This window comes from Cornus florida, unplaced genomic scaffold (genome assembly GCF_030987335.1).
Source record: "Cornus florida cultivar Cherokee Brave unplaced genomic scaffold, ASM3098733v1 CherokeeBrave_3.0.0_Hap2_Chr11, whole genome shotgun sequence".
NCBI lineage: Eukaryota > Viridiplantae > Streptophyta > Magnoliopsida > Cornales > Cornaceae > Cornus > Cornus florida.
In genome coordinates, this window is record NW_026775581.1 from 120,480,416 (window position 1) to 120,501,488 (window position 21,073).

Genomic DNA, 21,073 nt, shown 5'->3' on the forward strand with positions numbered 1-21,073 from the left:
GTCTATATTCAAAATGAATCTATAAGGTCATTCCTAAACTACATTTGAACATCAAAACACAAATTATGATATCTATGCAATTTAACCAACAATGGAACTTCCAATACAACGCATGAGGCATGCTTTCACAAAGCTACATCTTAAGCTCAAAATAGGAAATCAAATAGGAACAACAAGTTACGATATCATCTAGTTATCAACTTGAAATGAAATACGAAATCAAACAAAGTGGATACTCGGACGTTGTAATACCCCTAGTTTTAAAAAGGATAAATTGGAATTTAATTATTTTTATTTCATTTTTATGTGACTAGTTGCTTAGGTGTTTAATTGTTTTCTTTCATTATTTGATTTAATTGTGTAATTTAATTAATTGGGTAATTTAATTAGTTATTTGATTTAATTGAATTGGTTTATTTGGTAAGTTGATTTAAGTGATGTAGTTTTAATTCTTTGATTTACTATTTTAATTTAATTATTTGTTTTCATTTCATTATTTAAGATTAGGGTTTTATTGGCACGTCATATAGGTATCTGTTATATATGTATATGATTAGGATTTTATCGGCTGACTCTAGTTTGATTAGGGTTTTTGTCTTAGCTCTAGTTTAATTAGGGTTTTCTAAGTGCCTATATATATACGTGTATGAGTTTTTACTGAGGGTTGGGAGAACCTTATTCACGGCACAGTGGAACTAAAACAGAACAAAGAGAGAGTTGAGAGAACAGAGGAAATCATAAGAGCTACCAAGGAGAAGAATAGAGAGGATCAAGGGAGGGTTGTGGTGGATTAAGTCAAACCCACAGGAGGCTTGAAAGAAGTTAGTAGTTGCCGAAAACTTAGAGACGACGCCGAGATTTCATTACTGAAATCACAGGCAAGTTCTTCTCTTCAACCTTCCCTCTGGCTTGTGTTCTGTGCACCTAGATAATCTCTAGGGTTTAATTAATTTTTTAAATCGGAACTTACATGCTTGCTATATAATATATTGAGGATCTTTACGTGTTAAATTTGATTATGGTATAATGCGTGCAAGCTTGTTTCAAGCCTTGATCAGTTTTCTGTTTTAAGCATGTTATGTTGTTAAGCAATTTTAGTCTCTGTAATTGCCTTTAACCTCTGTAAATAAATCATGGGGATGTTACTATGATGATATAAGATCTTTAGGTTCAGGGGTAAAGAGGAACAGAGGAGTTAGAATGGAATGGACGTTGCAAGTTAGCTTAAGTTTCGTACTGTAAACATGCTAGTTTAATGGCTAAATCTAACATCTGTAATTGGTCCCAGTTATTGTAAACAACCTTGGGGATGCTTCTAGACTCAATTAAGACTCCTAAGATTAGTTTTAGAACCCAGCAGAGTGGTAGGAATTGATCAGAGAGGGAGCAGACGGACTGAAACGGAGCAGAACGGGGACGAAGGCTCTCAAAGGAGGTGAGAGCCGGCTCCATAGAAGTGGGAGCCGGCTCCCACAATAAGTAGAGCCGGCTCTAAGGAGTCCTAGAGCCGGCTCTGGGCTGAAAAAAAGAGCCTGCTCCAAAATTTGGAGCAGGCTCCCTTTTTATTTTATGATTTGTTTTAATTTTTTTTTTAATTTTCTACGTACTGTGTTCACTGTTGGAGCATGGAGACTATTTGAGTGAATTTGGAACTTTACAGAGGGATTAAGGAATGAATTTTGAGTGTTATTAAGACCCTAAATTGATTAAAGTTTAATTCTAAATTGTTGGGACAAACAGTGTAAAAATTAAGGCACTTCCTATGTTGTTAACAAATGGAAGTTAAATTAATTGTTGAATTAAATTTCAGCAATTTGATGGAATATAATGTGTTTATAAAACTTGTTTTAGAATGCATTCAAGTGCATGATAAGGTCATTTAATTATTAATTTTGATCTATGCATGCTTAGGAGGCTAGTTGCTGAATTATTAAATCGTTTCCTGCAACTATATGGTTAATGCTTGGATTTAAATTGCTGAAATATTAAACAATCTTCTGAAATTGTTTTAGCAATTTATTGGATAATAATAGGATTATTTAACCTATTTACATGCATGATGGAGTCCCTGACATATTAAATTTGGTCTATGCATGCTCTGGATGTTAGTTGTTGATTTATTAAATCGTCTCTAGCAACTATATGGTTAAATGTTTGGATTTAAATTGCTGAAGCTTTAAATATTTTTTTGCAATTATTTGGATGGTGGTTTTTGGGTCTGTAAATTATTGAACCGTTATATATGTTGTAATTTATATGGATATGGAAGATTGTATGTACCGGTATGGGACGGTGACATACTAGGGACGGTTTAGCTCAAAACGCATAAACCTAACCTAATGGATTAATGGAATGGATTGAAAGATATTGAATCCTAATTGTGACTAAGTCAGATCAGCTGTAACCAAGTTGGATGACTTCTTAGATTAACGGATGGTAGTTAAGTCATATCAACTGAATAAGTTGAGTGACTAACTAGTTGGTTTATTGTATGTCAGTTTAATAAATAGTTGAACTGCATACCCTGGATTTGGACGGACTTTATATATATGTTTATGGTACCACGAGTTGAGCTTGAGTCTCAGACTTGTTGGTTAGGGTGCGTATATGCAGTGGATGCGTAGCTGGCTATAGTAGGTTGAGGTGTACCCTGTTAGGTCTAGGTACTCATGCCCACCTTTGGGTGCGTTTTTGCATGTTGTCTTCTATTCAGGTTGAGACCCCTACTGTAGTCCAGTGAATCTCCCTTAGTGTGGATATATATATATGTATGGAGTAGATAGCTATTGTTGAGATATCTAGGGTGTATCTGCATATCGAGTCACTGTTTGGATTGTCGTTGGAGAAGAATTTGCATGTGGGCCTGACCCACTCTTATTTTTACAGGTGTTTGTTAGTTCCAGACTTGGAGCTGGATCGTGCTGAGCAGATACAGTTATTCACTCCACCGATGACCAAGGTTTTATTTCATATTTTAGACTTGGGTTTCGTTTCCAATCTTTTGAGTTCAGTGAGATATATTAGGGGTCCACTAGATGGATTCCCGAGTTGTAATGGAAATGGAGAAATAGGATGTATCAGAATCATTCTTTATTAATTAAATTTTATTCTGAGGTTTTTGGATTATTATTCTAGTTTCTTTTCAGCAATTTATGTATTCTTGTTTTTTTATTTGTATTCTGTGTTCGATTATTGCTAATTGATTTGATATCCTTGAGTTATCAGGCGTGGGCCTGGCCAACCTGCATCCGGAAATCCGGGGGTATCACAGACGTCACGCCGGATCAGACCGACAACATAGTTACTGTAGGGTTACTAGCCCATGGGTAACCTCCCTATGTGCGCACTAGACTATATAGAGGGACAATCCCCCGTACTAGAACCAAGTCCTAGCCGTAGCCAAATAACAACATCCCCAAGTTTCCAAAATCAACAAATTGTGCAACAACGTATATATATCAACATGTATATACAAGATATCAACTATTTTCCAAGCACAATCCAAATTTTGGAAACTTATACAATACATGCTCAAAATTCACAACTACTATGGCATGTAAGATGTCAAATACAAAGTGTGCAATTCCTTACATATAGCAACAATATATTCAATAAGGAAAAACATATTCTCATTAATATAAAAGTAACAACTATGTTATCCAATGCTCAAAAGTAATCAAGTGAACATACATCAAATCCAAATCCATAATTTAAATATAGAAATAACTTCCAAAATGCAATTAAATCCATGGAGTAATAAAGTAGAATTTAATTAAATATAAAAAGTTAAATTCTCTAAATTCCAAGTTAATCCAAATAATCTCAATTTAATAAATATTGAAAGACATGTCATGGTCATCATATATATAACATCAAATGACAAGTTTAGTGATTAAAACACTTAAAACAAAATTAATCAAGCTAATTAATTAATTTCCTCTAGATTTTTAAACAATTCCAAATGCCCTCAATTTAATCTATGTTAGTAAACATGTCAAGGCCTATTTAAATACCACATTACAACTTGATTTAATGCTTGATACAACCATGCGAATTAAACTTTCACTAAAGATAAATATTAAATAAAAGTTGTAATTCTTAATCAAATAATCCAAATTCAATATATGTTAACCAACATATCTAAGCATAATTTCCTAGCATGTTACAATTCAAATCAAAGTTATACATCATCATAAATTTTAAATCTTATACAAAGAAATAAAAATTACTAACTTTCTAGATTTGATACAAGGCATACATATATGTTGTATAATCATGGCAAATACACAATAAAAACACAAAAATAATCCTAAAATATTCGCTACCTCAATTGGAATGAAAATCCCAATTACCACCGAAATGAAATCGCCCCAAATTTTCGGTCCGCAAAACAGATTTTTCAGCTTACTACCTTCAACTTGTAAAATTCATAAAAAATTCAATTCTAACCCAAATTGAATGAATCCAAAGCCCAATGAAAGCTTAAACACTGTAATTTGATAATATTAATTTAGTTTAACAAAATATTTTCCCAATTGAAACAGTTTTGACCCACAACTTTGAAACAAATTCTGCCCAGAAAACACATTTTCAGCCTGTAGCTTCCAACTTTGAAAATTCATGAAAAATTCATTTGACATCCAAATTGGGCAAACCTAATTTATTTTGGAAGTAAACATATGAGAGTATAAAACTGGAAATTTAAGCCACAATCCAATGTCAAAAGGTTAGTGAAATAAATCATCTAAAAATATATTTTCCAGCTGCAATAAAAACATGGACAACAGATAGTTTCGGATTTTTAAAAAAATTTAAAAATGCTCTAAAATCGTGAAAAATTTCTGAGTAGTGTAAAACCCATGGGGGAAGTTCCAGTAAAAATTTTAAGGCAATTGAAGCACCACAGCTCCATATAAAAATTTATTTTCGGACCAAAAAGGAAAAACTTCAAATTTCCAGCAACTAGCTTGCAATTTCAAAAATTCATAACTAATTCATTTTAAATCCAAATTACATGAAACCAAAACTAAATGAAAGCTAATTGAGTATATTTTCATATTCTATATTTAATTTGACAAGATTAATTTCAAGTTAAAACAGTTTAAGGGCAAAATACAAGTCTTTCTCTTCCATGCATGCAAAACACTCAATAATGACATAAAAATACTTCAAAATAATAGATCAATACCTCATTAGAGAATTGAATCTCTAGATACCAAAGCAAAACTAGGAGTTAGGCTAGATCCTTCAAGGGTTTTGAAGAGGAGGATGAGGGGAACAAAAAGTATTCCAAGCTTTATGGTCTAAAGTAAGTGGAAGGGCCTCAAAGATCAAGGTCAATGCCTAAGGCTTCAAGCTCCATCCATGGAGGCTAGGGTTTTCTTGTAAGGAAGAGAATGAAATAATGTGGTTAAGTGTGAGTGGAGGAAATAAAAATCCTCCACTCACTATGTGCTCTTACACCATGGTCAACACACACATCTATGGTCAATTGCACAAAAACCCTCCTTTAAAACCATAATCACAAAGTGGCCCAAAGATATTTGCAAGACTAAATTGTGAACCTATATTTGTCACCAATCCATGGCTCCTTCCTAGGCTTAATCCCACACCAACACTTGTCAACCATCCAAGCCAACAAGTGCACCAATCCTAGGCCAACAAGTGGGTGAATCCTCACCCTCCAAATGTCATCATCCAATGCATTAAAGTGTTTCCACACAAATGTCAACAAGTGGACCAATGAGAGTGGGACACTTGTCACACTTTTCAAAAATTGCAAAAAGGTCCTTTTTGAAAATATCTTCTAAATTTAATTACAAAATGGTCCCCAACATGAAAAATAATTACTTTATTTAATACACTAAAACCCCACATTTAAGAATAATTACACTAAAGTATGCATTAATGCCCCTTTATGAAAGAAGTAAGAAATCAACATGTTTTTCTATAAAAGTAAAAATACCACTATCATGGAAATCAAATATCATGAATGCATACAAAACCGGAATCAAATCCGAGCATAAAAAGTGAGGTTGTGCAAGGAAAAAGGATAAATGAAAAAAAGACAAAATGTGAATAGTGTTCGGAAAAATAAAATATGAAAATGACACAATTCCCAAAGGAAGTTGTCAATCCAAGGAAAAGAGACTCGGAAATCATTCCAGAGCACCTGAGACGACATCAAGTGATGAAAAACCGAACCCAATGGAATAGTAACTATTTTCGGGAAGTAGAGAAGTTTTTGTGGCTGTTACTACTTATCATTATCATTTGTGCCCACATTTTTGGGGTCTCGTGTTTGCCTCTTCGTTATCTGCTTCATCTTGTCCATATATGTTGTGACCTTGTTACTTTGATATATACCTCTGCAGTTTTGTTTTTTATTCTAAGCAAGGATTTTTCTGCCGCCGCATAATTTTTTTCTCGTGTGCTAAGGTTAGTCATTTTCTTATTCCCTTTCTGTCGTTATGAGTTAAGCGAGTAGCGAACGTACCCATAGCGTTCATGCATCCAATTTGAGTTGGTGATGCCGGCAGTAAGTTTGAGTGATTATGTTGAGGGGCTGATTGTATTTCCCCTTGATATTGTAGAGAGAAAATCTTTCTCTATTTCATAGTTGAGGAAGAAGAATCGTGCCCCTTCAAATGTTACTCTTAAGGAATATGATCACAATATGAATTTTAGCATCGGCAAGGGTTTGGAAGATGGCAAGATGCTTTTTTCATCTTTACACTTCCCTGCCTTTCGATTTCCCCTTAACCCTTTCTATCTTTAGGTTCTGTCGGTGTTGGATTTAGCTCCCCTTCAGGTTAACCCTAACTTTTGTCATATTCTTTCTTACCTTCTTGCTCTGAATAAGGTTAGGGGTTTGACCCTGAATCTCGCTGATCTTCTCTTCTGTTATACCCTTAATAAAATTAAAGGTAAGGAGGGTCAATTTCATTTCCATTGTAGGACGGTTAGAGCTCTTTTTACTTATCTTAACACTTCTGATAAAGATTGGAAAGATAAGATTGTAAAGGTCGGAGGGGCGTGGAGCTCCTTTTCTGCTCAGGATTTTCCTATCTGGACGAGCTTTCATGCCCCATCTGTTCTTGCATTTGATGATTCGGGCGAGTCTTCTTGCTTTACCTGTGCCATAAAACATTTTTGTTATATTTATGACTTCTTAGGCCATAACATTGACTTTTTTCCTTCGAAATTTGCAGATATCCGATTCGAGTATTTACGATTGCACGTTGTGATACCCCTCGTTTCTAGAGCCACGGGTGATCAAGTCCGAGCACAGATCCAAGGGATACCAAACAAATAATATGTAATCAAGCAGAAATAAAAACTGAATTAAGAATAAATTAATAATACGCTGAAAGAAATCTAAGATAAGAATCCTCAAACTTGAAATAATAAATATGATTTAAAACCGTACAACTCGGGAATCCACCTAGTGGACCCCTAATCCCAAATCCTTGACTAAATTTACAGAATTAAAATCCAAAATTAAAATAGAAATAAAATCCTATGTAACCAGAAGAGTGAGTGTCTGTATCTGCATCAACACGATCAAGCTCCAAGCTAGGTACTGTTGAACACCTGAAAAATAATAGAGTGGGTCAGGCCCATATGCAAGTCCTGATCTACTACGATCCAAACAGGAATCCGATACGCAGATACATCTTAGATAGACTCAACAATATCTAGAGTAGTCCATATATGTATATATTACACACTATAGGACGCTCACTAGTCCAATAGGTATGTCTCAGCCTGAGTAGAGATACCATGCAAATCGCACGTAATGTGGTCATGTGTATCTAGACCTACCAGGGAACAAAACCACTGTCCAGTTATCCATCCTAGGCGATATACGCACCTTAACCATGGTCCCGAGACTCAGGCTCATACCATGGCACATATAATAAATATATAAAGTCCGTACTCCTCCTAATACAGAATATCATCCATCTGTGTAGTGGGCTGATATCTATATAATAAATCCATTCGGAAACCATAGTAGATCATTCAATTCACAATTGATATGACACATGTAGGTGATGGACTTAACCTTTATGGTTAATCCATACCTGAATCCAAATTGGGTCGGACTTAGTGTTTTGAATTAATCCATTCCCAATATAGGTAGGTCTTAGTGTTTTGAACTAAGCCATCCCTAATATGACACCGTCCCATACCGGTTCATATACATCCGTATAAGTGGGAGTTAACATTTTTATGGTTAATCCAACTCATTCCAAATTAGGTAGGATTTAGTGCTTAAACTAATCCATACCTAGTATGTCACCGTCCCATACCGGTACAAACAATCCTCCAAATAGCATAGTTTACAAATAACACTACGTATACTACAACCATTCTCCAAAATATGCATCATTATAATCTAATACATATATATCAATATTAGGCATTCATTATAAGGCCTAACAATAACATTCCAATAATGTAAACTGCTAAAATAATCTAAGCATTTACATTTTTCAACTTGTCCATAAATCGATGCAGTTCCATAGCAAGGTGTATATAAATTTGGTCCAACATAAGTATAGTTAAACATGGGTGTAACTAAGTCATGCCTCCACTGAAAGATTTAGAACCCAAGTTTCAGTCCATTAAGTTTAATAAAACATGTTTATGAAACTTAGATCTCCAACAGTACTATAATTGATACATTTATGTACAGACTAAAACATCAATCTATTCCAACTAAGCATACACATTATTAAATAGCAACATGCTTATAACAGAGCTGCAAAACATGACTCCAAACCTAAGAACATGCAAAGGTATCAAATCTCCTCCAAACAGTGTTGTAACAAATGAGATATATAACAGGTTAAAATTATCAATCAATCACAACAAAGCATACATGTATTTAAATAACATAATGCTCATAACTCAACTACAGAACATGATTAAAACTTAAGATCATGCAAAGAAATCAAATTGCAAATCAGTCTGCAACATAAGTCAATTGTTCACTTATCCACATATCGACCTTCGATTAAACTTATGTTAACTCTGTCCTAAATTCTGACTATAAACTTGCTTCTCAACTATTTTATAAGTCTTACACCATGTATTAAGTCACCCAAAAGCTTTTAAACAATTTTAAGAACCACAGTGCCAGCCAAACAGAACTTAAAAACTCAGTTTTATGCAATTCCAAGAGAAAGAGAAGGCTCTGAGTTTCAAAGAGTCTTCTCCAAAAAAGGAGAGCCGGTTCCCCTTCCTTGGGAGCTGGCTCTAGATGGTTGAGAGCCGGCTCTTAACCTTAGAGAGCCGGTTCTTGTGTTTTGGGAGCAGGCTCCCTCCATTTTTGGAGCCTGCTCTCACTTCTAAGAGCCGTCCCTGTGTTTTTTTTTTTTCCTCTCCGACTCCTGTGGTTTTCAGTCTTTCAATTTTGTTCTATTACATGTTTTAAGTACCTATCCTCCTCCCAGATTGATCATAAAGCAAAGTTATACATCAATGAATTTAATTACAGATCAATGTTTTAAACAACGATAAACATATAAAAACTGAAACTTGTAAAAACTGAGAAACAGAATATAATCCAGTGATGTTAGAAACTGATTTAACATGTTTAAACAATGTGATTAACACTTAGTTTAATTCCTGGAGTCCAACTAAGTATGCACAGAACACATTCTTGGGAAAGAGAAGAACAGAACTTGTCTTTGAAACTTTGAATAAAAACTCCACCTGTTGTCTCTATCTTCTCTGGCAACGTGGGTTGTGTTAAACCACCCTTGCTACTCCTATTGCAGTCCAATAATACACACCAAACTTCCTTCCTTGACTCAGCTTTGTGAACCACCCAAATTCCCACTCCGATTCTCTCTGTATCTCTCTGGTTTTTACTACAAGATTAGAGCTCTGTTTGTGGTTTACAGAACGTAGGTTTATTTTTCCTAAACCCTAAACCACCGTATTGCTTATACTTATAGGTGAAAGCAATAACCTTAATTCACGTGTATTCAGAGACTAAGCCCTAACTCCAATCCTAGTCGGCCCATGAAACCTTCTAAGTTGTAAAATACGACGGCTTACTATACAACATTCTTAACCCTACTGTTTAACTAACGTATTGTTTTAAAACAATTCATTCACTTAATTTCCATAATTAAATAACTACATCAAATAACTTAAGTCAAATAAAACGAAGATGCAACTAAACCAAAAAGAAGCCAATTAATTCAAATAAAACAATTAACTCAATCAAATTATTCAAGTAATTAATTAAAACAAATTTAAGTAAATCATTTATTTAAAAATAAATACACACTTAATCAATTAAACAAACCACAACACATAGCTCACATATTAAAAATGCAATAAAACTCAAAATTATCAAAATTAAATTCCCATTCTATCCTTTTGGAAACCAGGGGTATTACACACGTCTGGGGCGACATTCTCTCAGCTCGGGTCTTGCTCTCTTCTTCTCTTCTTGAGGCAATTTTTAGAGATGTTCCTGTGTTTATTCAGAATCTCGAGGAACCTATTGACCTCGAGGTTTTTAATACTGAAGCTAACCTTGCTTCACCTGCCCCTCTTTTTCTTTTTTCTCAGTCTGCAATGGAACTTCCTCTTCTAAAACCTCGTTCGACCAGGAAAGAGAAGGAGGTTGTTACAAAGCTTCTACAGGAGAGGACGAATGCCTTGGCTGAGGCTAATAAACCTTCCCCTACTCAGAAACAGAAGGGGATTCAACCTAGGCAAGGGAACAAGCGTCTTCCTGTGAGGGACGATCTTTCCTCCAAGCATTCCAAGCTTATGGCCGGGGCCTTTGGTGGCAGAAATGCCTTAGTCCCAGGTTCTACTAATGATGCTGGGGGTGATTTTACTGGTTCGGCTGAGAAGTGGTTCCCTGAGATGTTGAAGGCTAATGGCTCCCCTATTACTATAGGAGATTCTAGAGCCGAGGATCCGGAGACATTGATGGGTTTAGCCTGAGGGATGTGGCTACCCAGGGATGAGATTTTGCAACAATAGATGAGTGTTGATGATCTGCTTTCTCTTGCTCCCAAGTCTATAATGGAGATAACTTCTTCTGATTCCTCTTTTTCTTTTCTTATTGCTTATCTATTCAATGACACTCTATTATTCTCCTACAGAGTTCTTTCTTGATGTTCACTTTCGTGAAGAAACTGTTAGCTGAATCTCTTCAAGCGAACCAGTCTGTTGCTCTGTAGAAGAGGATAGACCTTTTGGAGGTTTCTCTTGCCGAAGAGAAAAAGGAGAAGATCCAACAGCTCAAGTCAATTGAGTACTTTGATAAGAAGGCCAAGGAACTTGAGAATAAAGTGGCTAATCTTCACCTTCAGCTTGGGAAGGCAACCTCCTTGATCCAGACCTGCAAAGAGGGGGGTTTGGATATGTTCAACCGTTTCCCCCAAATTGCCAATCTCCGTTATGCCAAGGATTTTAGGCTTGGTTTTACTCAAGGGCAGCTTCTCTCTGAGGAGAGAGATTATGGTGATGTTGATGAGCATGATGCCGAGCAGGGGCTCTTGATTATTGGTGAATATGCTGAGCCCTCTGCTGGCCCTAAGGAGATTGAGTTTGCTACCCTGCTGAAGGGCAAAGTGGCCACTGAGGTTTTGCCCCCTCTCCAGTATCCTTCGAGTTCTCAAGGGTTGCCTTCTTCGACACTTGTTGCACCTTCTATTCCAGCTAGGGTGAAGCTGGTTAATGTCTTTACTCAGAGGCTCAATGCAGAAGGTGTGGCTGAACTCGAGGATGATCCTGCACATGAATTAATTATTTAAATCACATATCCAAAATCTAAGTTTTGACAAATCATCAGTGTTTACACCAATATTATTTTATTAATATAAAATAATACACTAACCATTAAGTACTAGATTATTCTAATTTAAGAATATCTAATCATAATCCAATCTACACATACAATAATTATAAATGATATTTTAATCACCTAACACGTAGCAATTTAAATACACTTTGGCAAATCAACCATGCCATGATAAATATTTTCATTTATAAATTGGCAACTCAACCATGCCTCATTGAATATATTTATTCATGTGTTTTTTTTTTTTTTTTTTTTTTTTTTGATCTTTTATTTTTGGAGGTGTAGGGTATGTCCTTCCTCTTTTGTAGAAACCCCCCTTTTACGATCCTTGAGATCGCTTTTGCTTGAGTTTTTACTTATGATCTGATCTTAGTGCATTTGCCTATTTTCCCGATCAGTGGCCGTTCGACTTTTTGGACTTGATCAATTTTCTGATCAAATCTAATCGGGCGTTCGGCTATTGGGCCTTCGCCTATTTTTGCGATCAGTTCTTGTAACCATTCGGCTTTTTCGGACTTGATCAATTTTTTGATCAAATCTAATTGGGCGCTCGACTCTTGGGGCCTTCGCCTGTTTTTTCAATTGGTTCTTGTGACCGTTAGGCTTTTTTGGACTTGATCAATTTTCTTATCAAATCTGATCGGGTGTTTAGCTCTTGAGATTTTCGCCTGTTTTTGCGATCGATTCTTGTGACTGTTCGGCATTTTTGGACTTGATCAAATCTGATCGGGCATTCGGCTCTTAGGGCGTTCACTTGTTTTTGTGATAAGTTTTTATGACCGTTCGACTTTTTGGACTTAATATATTTTCTGATCAAATCTGATCGGGCGTTCGGCTCTTGGGGCCTTCGCTATTTTTGTGATCGGTTCTTATGACCGTTCAACTTTTTTGGACTTGATCAATTTTCTGATCAAATCTGGTCGGGCGCTCGGCTCTTGGGGCCTTTGCCTATTTTTGCAATCGGTTCTTGTGACCATTTGGCTTTTTGGATTTAATCAATTTTCTGATCAAATCTGATTGGGCGCTCGGCTCTTGGGCCTTTACCTATTTTTATGATCAGTTCTTGTGACCGTTCGGCTTTTTGGACTTGATCAAATCTGATCGGGCGCTCAGCTTTTGGAGCTTTCGCTTGTTTTTGCAATCGGTTCTTGTGACCGTTTGGATTTTTTGGACTTGATCAATTTTCTGATCAAATCTGATAGGGCGTTCGGCTCTTGGGGCCTTTACCTCTGTGTATATCTACACACATTATTTATTTATCTATTTATTATTATTATTATTTTCTTATGGGCCTTTTGAAGGTCCAATCATAAAAGTGTTTGATGTGGGGTAGTGCCTTTTGATTGGGCCTTTGTGGTCAAAACGGGTTTATCCCTTAACAATGGGTCATAACCGGTCTCTATTTTTAAGGGAGTTGACCCGCTGATACTGAAACCAAATGATTTTGCTTTATCAATAGAGAAAATATTTTTTTTCTATTTAATGTGGGACACTGATCTGAAAGGAAACTATTTACCCCAAAAGAAAGCGGGGAAAACTCTGAATTACGGACTCTTCGATAATGGGTTGTGACTATCCATGGGTCTCATAATTCAGGGCCCTCACTCGCGGATTTTATACCCAATGGGTCATATTTTAATAATAAAGAAATCTTTTGCTTTTTAGTCGATGTGGGACCTCAAGTCCTTAGAACAGTAAAATACCTTTTGTTTGAGAAAGATGTCGAGAGTGTGTTAGGACCCATTGACAATGGGAACCCATTTTCGTCACTTACAGATGTATTAGTAAATCGTGTTTTCTTATATAATAAAAAGGATAGAATTATATCTCCTAAGCGTCATTCCTTAGGGGTGAAAAAGTTTTACCTTTCTATAATAAGATTTAAAAAGTGTGAAGTAGAGACCCCTGATAGTGGGTCCCATTATGGGTCACCTACTATCAGGGGGTCCACTCCACTATTTAGATTTTGTGTTATTTTATCTTAAATAACGACTAAAAGCTTTGTTTTTATCTAATGTGGGACTTCCGAAAAAGACAAATGGCAATTTTATTCGTTCGCAAAAGTAAAGTATTAGAAAACATTGTACGATTACTTTATTAAAAGTACCTTTTCAAATTCATTGCATTCTATGGTTTGTCCATTTCAATGCCATCCAGGTGTTGGAGTCTGTAAGCTCTTTTTCCAATCACATCTGAGATTTGGTATGGGCCTTCCCAGTTGGGTTCCAATTTGCCGACATATTTTTCTGATTTCAGGAGCACCAGGTTTCCTGGATTAAAACTTTTTTCTCTGACTCTTTTGTTATAGTTATTTGCTATCTTTTATTAATAGGCTGCTAGTCGAATGGCAGCTGCTTCTCTTTTCTCTTCTAAGAGATCCAGATTGTGCTCTAAAAGTTGATTATTTAATCTCTGCTCCTAAGCTAAGCTTCGGATGGTAGGTGCTACCATTTCGGTGGGGATTACGGCTTCGGTACCGTAAGCTAAATAGAAAGGAGTTTCACCGGTGGGGCATCTCGGAGTAGTTCTGTATGCCCACATGACATTTGGCAATTCATTCAACCATTTTCCCTTCTTGCATTCAAGCTTCTTTTTGATGCAGGCAATGATTGTTCTGTTAATTATTTCTGCTTGCCCACTGCCTTGTGGGTGGTATACATCCGACATTTTTGTATTGATCCCGTATTTGTCGAAGAAACGCTAAGTGTACTGATTATTCAGATTTGAACCATTATCCATAATGATAGATTTTGGGATTCCGAATCTGCATATTGATTGTTCCAGATGAACTTTTTCACTTGGACGTTAGTCACACTTGCGTATGCTTCTGCTCTACCCATTTGGTGAAATAATTAGTGGCTAATAGGGCATACATTTTTGTGAAGCAACTGGCGATAGAGGTCCTACTGCGTCCATTCCCCATTGGGTAAATGGTCATGGGCTACTCATAATGTGCATTTCTTTTGGGGGTTGATGAATGAGGGGGGCATACCTTTGGCACTTGTCTCATCTTCATGAATATTCTTCTGCTTCCCTTGCCATGTAGGACCAGAAGTAGCCTTGAGTAAGAGCTTTGTGAGCTAATGATCTGCCTCCAAAGTGATTCCCATATTCCTCTTCGTGCAGCTATTTTTAAACTTCTCCAGACTTCGTGGGGGTCAGACATTTGAGGTAGGGCCCAGAATGCAATCACTTAAAGAGTTGTCCTCCTACAACTGAGTATTTGGCAGCCTTTATTCTTAGCTGTCGGGGTGCTTCCTTAGAATTGGGGAGTTTTCTTCTCTCAAGGTAAGCTAGTATAGTATTTATCCAGGTGGGCTCCCATGGAATGACTAGTACCTATACTCATCTTATGATGTTTGGTGTATCCAGGACATCAATAGGGATGACTCTGGTCAATGATTCATCTGCTATTGATGCTGCACAGGCAGGCGATTAGCGATCGGGTTTTCTTCCCTCAGGATTTGTCAAAACTCGTTTGTGTCAAAGTATTTTGCTAGCTTTTTAACCTTTTCTCGGTATGCACACATTCTTTCTTTTTTTGGAGATATACTCTTTTTTCACCTGTCTGGTGATGAGCTGTGAGTCACTATGAGCTCTAAGATGTTTTTTCTTGGAGTTCCTTGGCCAGTCTGAGCCCTGCCAACAGTGCCTCATATCTGCTTCATTGTTTGTGGCTGGGAATTCTAGTCGGATTGATTGCTGGAGTTTGGTCCCCTCGGGAGTTCTTATTTCTAAACCTGCCCTGGTTTCGTTCTGACTCGAGGAACCATCGACATATAACTCTCAGCAAGGTTTCTGTGATATGTTGCTCTTTTCCTGGATCAGTATCCAATAGAAAATCTGCAACCACCTGCCCCTTCTTCGCGATGCGCGATTCATACCGAATGTCAAAGGAGCTTAACTCAATTGCCCATTTGGTAATCCAACCCGAAATATCTAGTTTACTGAGAATTGCTCTGATCGGATGTGTCATGGGGACTATTATCCGATGAGCCTCGAAGTAATGCCGAAGTTTTTTTTTGGCCTAGACTAAAGCAACGATGATTTTTCTGCCATTGAGTACCTGCTCTCTGCGTCAGTCATGGCCTTGCTGGAATAGAAGACCGGGTGTTGCTTTTTTTCCACTTCTCTTACTAGAGCCGAACTGGTACTGCTAGATAGAGGTATAATGGTTCTTCAGGTTCTGGGCAGATAAAATTGGGGGGTTTGTCATGTATTCTTTGAGTTTTGTGAGAACTTCTCGTTGCTCTACCCCCCAAATATCTCATTTTCTTACTTTGATTGCATCGAAGAAAGGTTTGCATTTGTCTGACAACCTGGATATAAAATGACTGAGAGTTGCTATTCTTCTGTGAGGATTTGTACTTCTTTCATGGTTCAGGGTTTTTTATTTTGTAGTAATATTGCCAACTGGGTGGGAATTACCTCTATTCCCCTCTTGTTCACTAGGTAACCGAGGAACTGGCCCGAGGATACCCTGAACGAACATTTTGCTAGATTTAACATCATTCTATTTTCTCTGAGAGTGTCAAATACATTATGCAGATGTTGTCGATGATCTTTCTTGTCCTTACTTTTCACAACCATATCGTTTATGTAAGCTTCAATTGTCCGGCCTATCTACTTTTCAAATATTTTATTGATTAACCATTGATAAGTTGCCCCTGCATTTTTTAGTCTGAAGGGCATCACTTTATAACAGTAGGTCCCACGTTCGGTAATGAAAGAAGTCTTCTCTCCATTCAAAGGGTTCATCGGGATCTGGTTGTAACCTGAATAAGTGTCAAGGAAAGTTAGTTTCTCATACTCAGTCGTAACGTCTACCATCTGATCGATTTTAGGAAGTGAAAAGCTATCTTTCGGGCAAGCTTTATTGAGGTTGGTGAAGTCGATGTATACTCGCTATTTATCATTCTTTTTCTGGACAACCATTGAGGGTACTGGACTTCTCTGATGAATCCTGCTTCTAAAAGTCGGTTGACCTCCTCAGTGATGATTTTGTTCCTCTCAAGGGCGAATCTTTTCTGCTTTTGTTTTAGTGGGTAGTGGCTTGAGTCCACGTTTAGGCTATGACAGGCTATCCGTGGGTCAATTCCTAGCATGTCCCAGTGATTCCAAGCAAAGATATTAGCATTCTGTCTTAAAATTTCTATTAGCTCTTCCTTTTTCCTGGGCTGATTGGAGTGTCCCTATATAGGTTAGCCTGTGCTCATCCCCTGCGACTATCTGTACGGCCTTTAGCAGCTCTTCGGTTGGATGTTCTTCTTCTGGCTCCTTACTCTCTTCGGGAGAGGAGGAGCCTGGTTATTGTTATTTCAGCAATTGTTTGCCCTTATCAGTTGGACAAATCATTGTGTGGTAGCACTCTTTTGCCGACACTTAATCTCCCCAAATATCAATGAACTCTTGGTCGTTTGGGCTTCGCACCTCATGACTTGATATAGAGTTGATGAGACTCTTTCCATACGGTAGATCCACCCTCGACCCATTAACAAATTATATGTTGGATGAATATCCACAATCACAAAGTTCTCTTAGACCAAGTTTGCTCGTGTTGCCTTTGTTATTCCGGGTTAATCAGGTAGTACACCACTTTGCCTTTGGCCAATAGCACTTCTACTTGCCTTCTCAGACTCTGCAATCATTGGTTAAGTGGCTAAAATCACTATGGAACACACAGTGCTTACTTTGGTCTCTCTGTTCCATTGGTTGTCTAATCGGTGGAGGGATCTAAAAGATGTTTCTGCCCTTAGTCTCTTGATATAGTCTGGCCAGCGTCACTTTGAAAGGTGTGACCTTTTCGGCCATTCAAGATTTTTCTCAAGGGCTCTTCCTTCGATGCTCAGGGGTTCTCGCTGGACCCTTGACATGCTCGGTCGTTCTTTTGTTCGGCTCTCCACAGTGATCAGAGTTATTCTTTGCTGTCTGGTTACTTCATTTTCTTCGAGTCTGATATAGTTTTGTGCTCGTGAATTCAACTCTGACATGTTAGTCGGAGTTTTCTTCACCACAGAAGAGTGGAAACGTGAACCTTGCACCATGGCTATCTTGAATATTTCTATGGCCGTATTCTAATTGTAATCTGGAATACTGGAGGACTCCATGTTAAATCGAGTGAGGAAAGCTTATAAGCCCTCTACTTTCATCTGCCGAATCGTAAAAAGACTGGCAATGGTTTTTTTCTGTTTCCTGTTTCCGCAGTACTGGGCAAGAAACGCGATGCACAATGATTAAAAGTTTGGGATTGACTTGCATGGGCGATTTTTGAACCATTCCAGGGCCACCCCCGTCAGACTGGATGGGAATATTTTGCACATAAACAGATCGTTGTGCGCCTCTAGTGTCATTTCCTGAGTGTAATAGTTTATATGCAAGAGAGGGTCTCCAGTTCCATTGAATTTAACGAACTTTGGCATTATGATTTTTTTAGGTCTCGCAACCCGTTCTATCTTATCTGTAAAAGGAGTCTTCACTATTGATGCAGTGAATTCTCTCGCCACGTCTTCTGGTGTTTGGGCCTTCAGCTCTTTGATTCATTTGTCTATTTCCTTTTGGAGCCTAACGATGAAATCATTCCTTGATAACAATTGATCTGCTACCGGGACCTATGTTTCCTTTCTACCTGAATCAGTATCATCTGATGGAAGGACCTTGGTGGTTCGAGGCCCTCCCATAGTAGAGTTCCTTAGGATGCGGGATTGGCTTGCTGTATCGTAGGCATCATCCAGTGTTTCGTTGAGCTGTAGTCGCGGAACCCTCTGCTGGAGAAGAGGGTTATTGGGACCAGGTGCCAGAAGAGGATTTTCGGTCTGATGCTCGGGCTGAGGGTCGATCAGTGGATCATTCCGCCGAGCGTTGCCCCGAAGTCTTTCATTTTCCTCGCCCAGAGTGTTGATTTGCACCATGTTGGATTCTTGAGCTTATTTTAGAGCGTCGATCTGTTCAATACTGGCTTCGTTGGCATGTCGAAGGACGTCAAGTTGCATTTGTATATCTTCACACATTTTCTGCATGGTTTCTTGTTGTTATGATTGTACGGTGTCTGATTCTGTTGCCATTCCGAAACAATGTCGCATGCAAGTGGTAGAAAAGAGAGATTTTTTTTTTTGTACCGAATTCCCACAGACGGCGCCAAAGTGTAGGGGCAATTTCTCACACCCGAGCATTTAAAGAAATAAATCGAAAAGAAATACACGAAATACAGATGAGACAACAGATAATTTTGAAGAGAATAACAGTGATGAGAATTCAATTCTCATTCATGCTCTATTTATAGGCTTTGTTTAGAGAATTACATAGAGCCATTTTCTGGCTTTATTCCTAGACGTGGGTTGTAACGACCCGAACCCGTGGGTCCGAACCGTTAACCGGGTCCTTACCCAAACCCGAGGTCAACTAAGGGCAATCCCGTCCTTTCCTATATTCTCAGGGAATACACAAATCGTTTACAGGTCCATTGTAATTCTAAAGCACAACTTAAAAAGGAAAAGCCAAGGTGCAGGTCAATGAGCATAGTCAGCCAGGTCAATGGGAAGGCCATCCAAGTTAATGGGAAAGTCAGCCAGGTCAATGGGAAAGTTAGCCGGCTGAAAATGCATGGTCGGCCGGCTGACTGAGATGGTCAGTCGGTCGAAACGATGCTCCATGTTTCATACTCTTGGGACTTTGTTATAAAGGAGTCGTCGGCCGGCTGATAGTGAGGTTCAGCCGGCTGAAAGTGCAAGGTCGGTCGGTTGAAACGATTTTCAAAATTATGTGCGCTCAGGACTTCTCTGACATAAACTGTCGGTCGGCTAATGATGGGGTGTCGGCCGACTGATGATGGAGTTTCAGTTGACCGACGGTGAAGTTCGGCCGGCCGAAACGAGGTTTTTCTTCACTCAACTCTCTGGAATGGCTATAACTAGCCTGTCAGTCGGCTGACATGCCTTATCAGCTGACTGATCAGTCCCAGATTTTTAGCCTGACAGTCCAAAAATCTGGGCTCTTTATGAGCCAAACCTGATAATCATTCAGTCTTGAATTCATGGTAATATAAATAGCATTCGAAGGATATATATATTGTTCAACTCCCCAACTTACACATCATTTTCCATACAGAACATCATATTATACATAGTCCCGAATACATGAAGTACCATCAAAATTATAGTTACAAAATATGAACATGCTTTACACAAAAACAATTATGTTTTTCTATAGTGTTATTTTACAAAAGAAATGGGGTCCCCATATAAAAGATGGTGAAATAACTTCTATTCCATTAAGCTTGTGGTGGATTTTCTTCCGCCACTTCCTTTCCCAAACCTGAAAATGTTAAGTTAAGGGGTGAGCATAAAGCCCAGTAGAAGCCGCCTAAGACATTAGTTTTGGACTCCCTTGAGTCACATAACACATAGAGGAAACGAGATGAAGGGATCATGATTTGGGGTATGTGGAACATTACAATAAGCCAAAAATATTTCCAACATAAAACACAAATTCTACTAGTGCCGTGCATGATAATGAAATGTAAATGCACCCTGTTTCCAACTTGGTCTGAATAGGCCTAACCCACAATTTTGGAAAACCCACTAGCTGACTTTACCAAGGCGAGATTGATAACTATCCCCGGTTCCAATTCTGGCAATGCCTGGCAACCGTTAAATGGTATAGTATCAGTTTTTTCACCCCCAAAGCCGGGCCACGCTCCCTCTAGGTCAAGTTAGCCCCAGACTCATGAAATCCGGTTCATTTTAAAAAAAAAACTTCCCTTCCTTTATCAAAAACTTTACTTTCAATGTAAAGAGAATCTTTCTTTTTTAATCCCTTTCCAAAACTCCTCTTTATGCCATGATATGTCATGCATAACCATTCATTCCTAAAGTCATGAGTCTATCATTACAACATCATCATTGCATATCATAATAATTAAGGAAAGATCGCGGTAAGATTTAGAAGACTCATACAACAAGAGCATCATCAACCAAGGAAATACATCTGCAAATTCATCTATAAGCATGCTTATCACATAGTCACATATACAATAACGCAATTGATCATATCAAAGGCATTAATAAACCCTAATTTCATACCAAAGTTTAATAATTCTATTGAAATAATAAAGAAAGGAGAAATTAACTCAAATAGAACCAAAACTTGGGTATTAGGAAGACCCCTACCTTAATTATAGTGCAATTCCTTAAAAAGCCCCAATTTCACCTCAAACCCTAGAATTTGGAAATCCCAAAATGA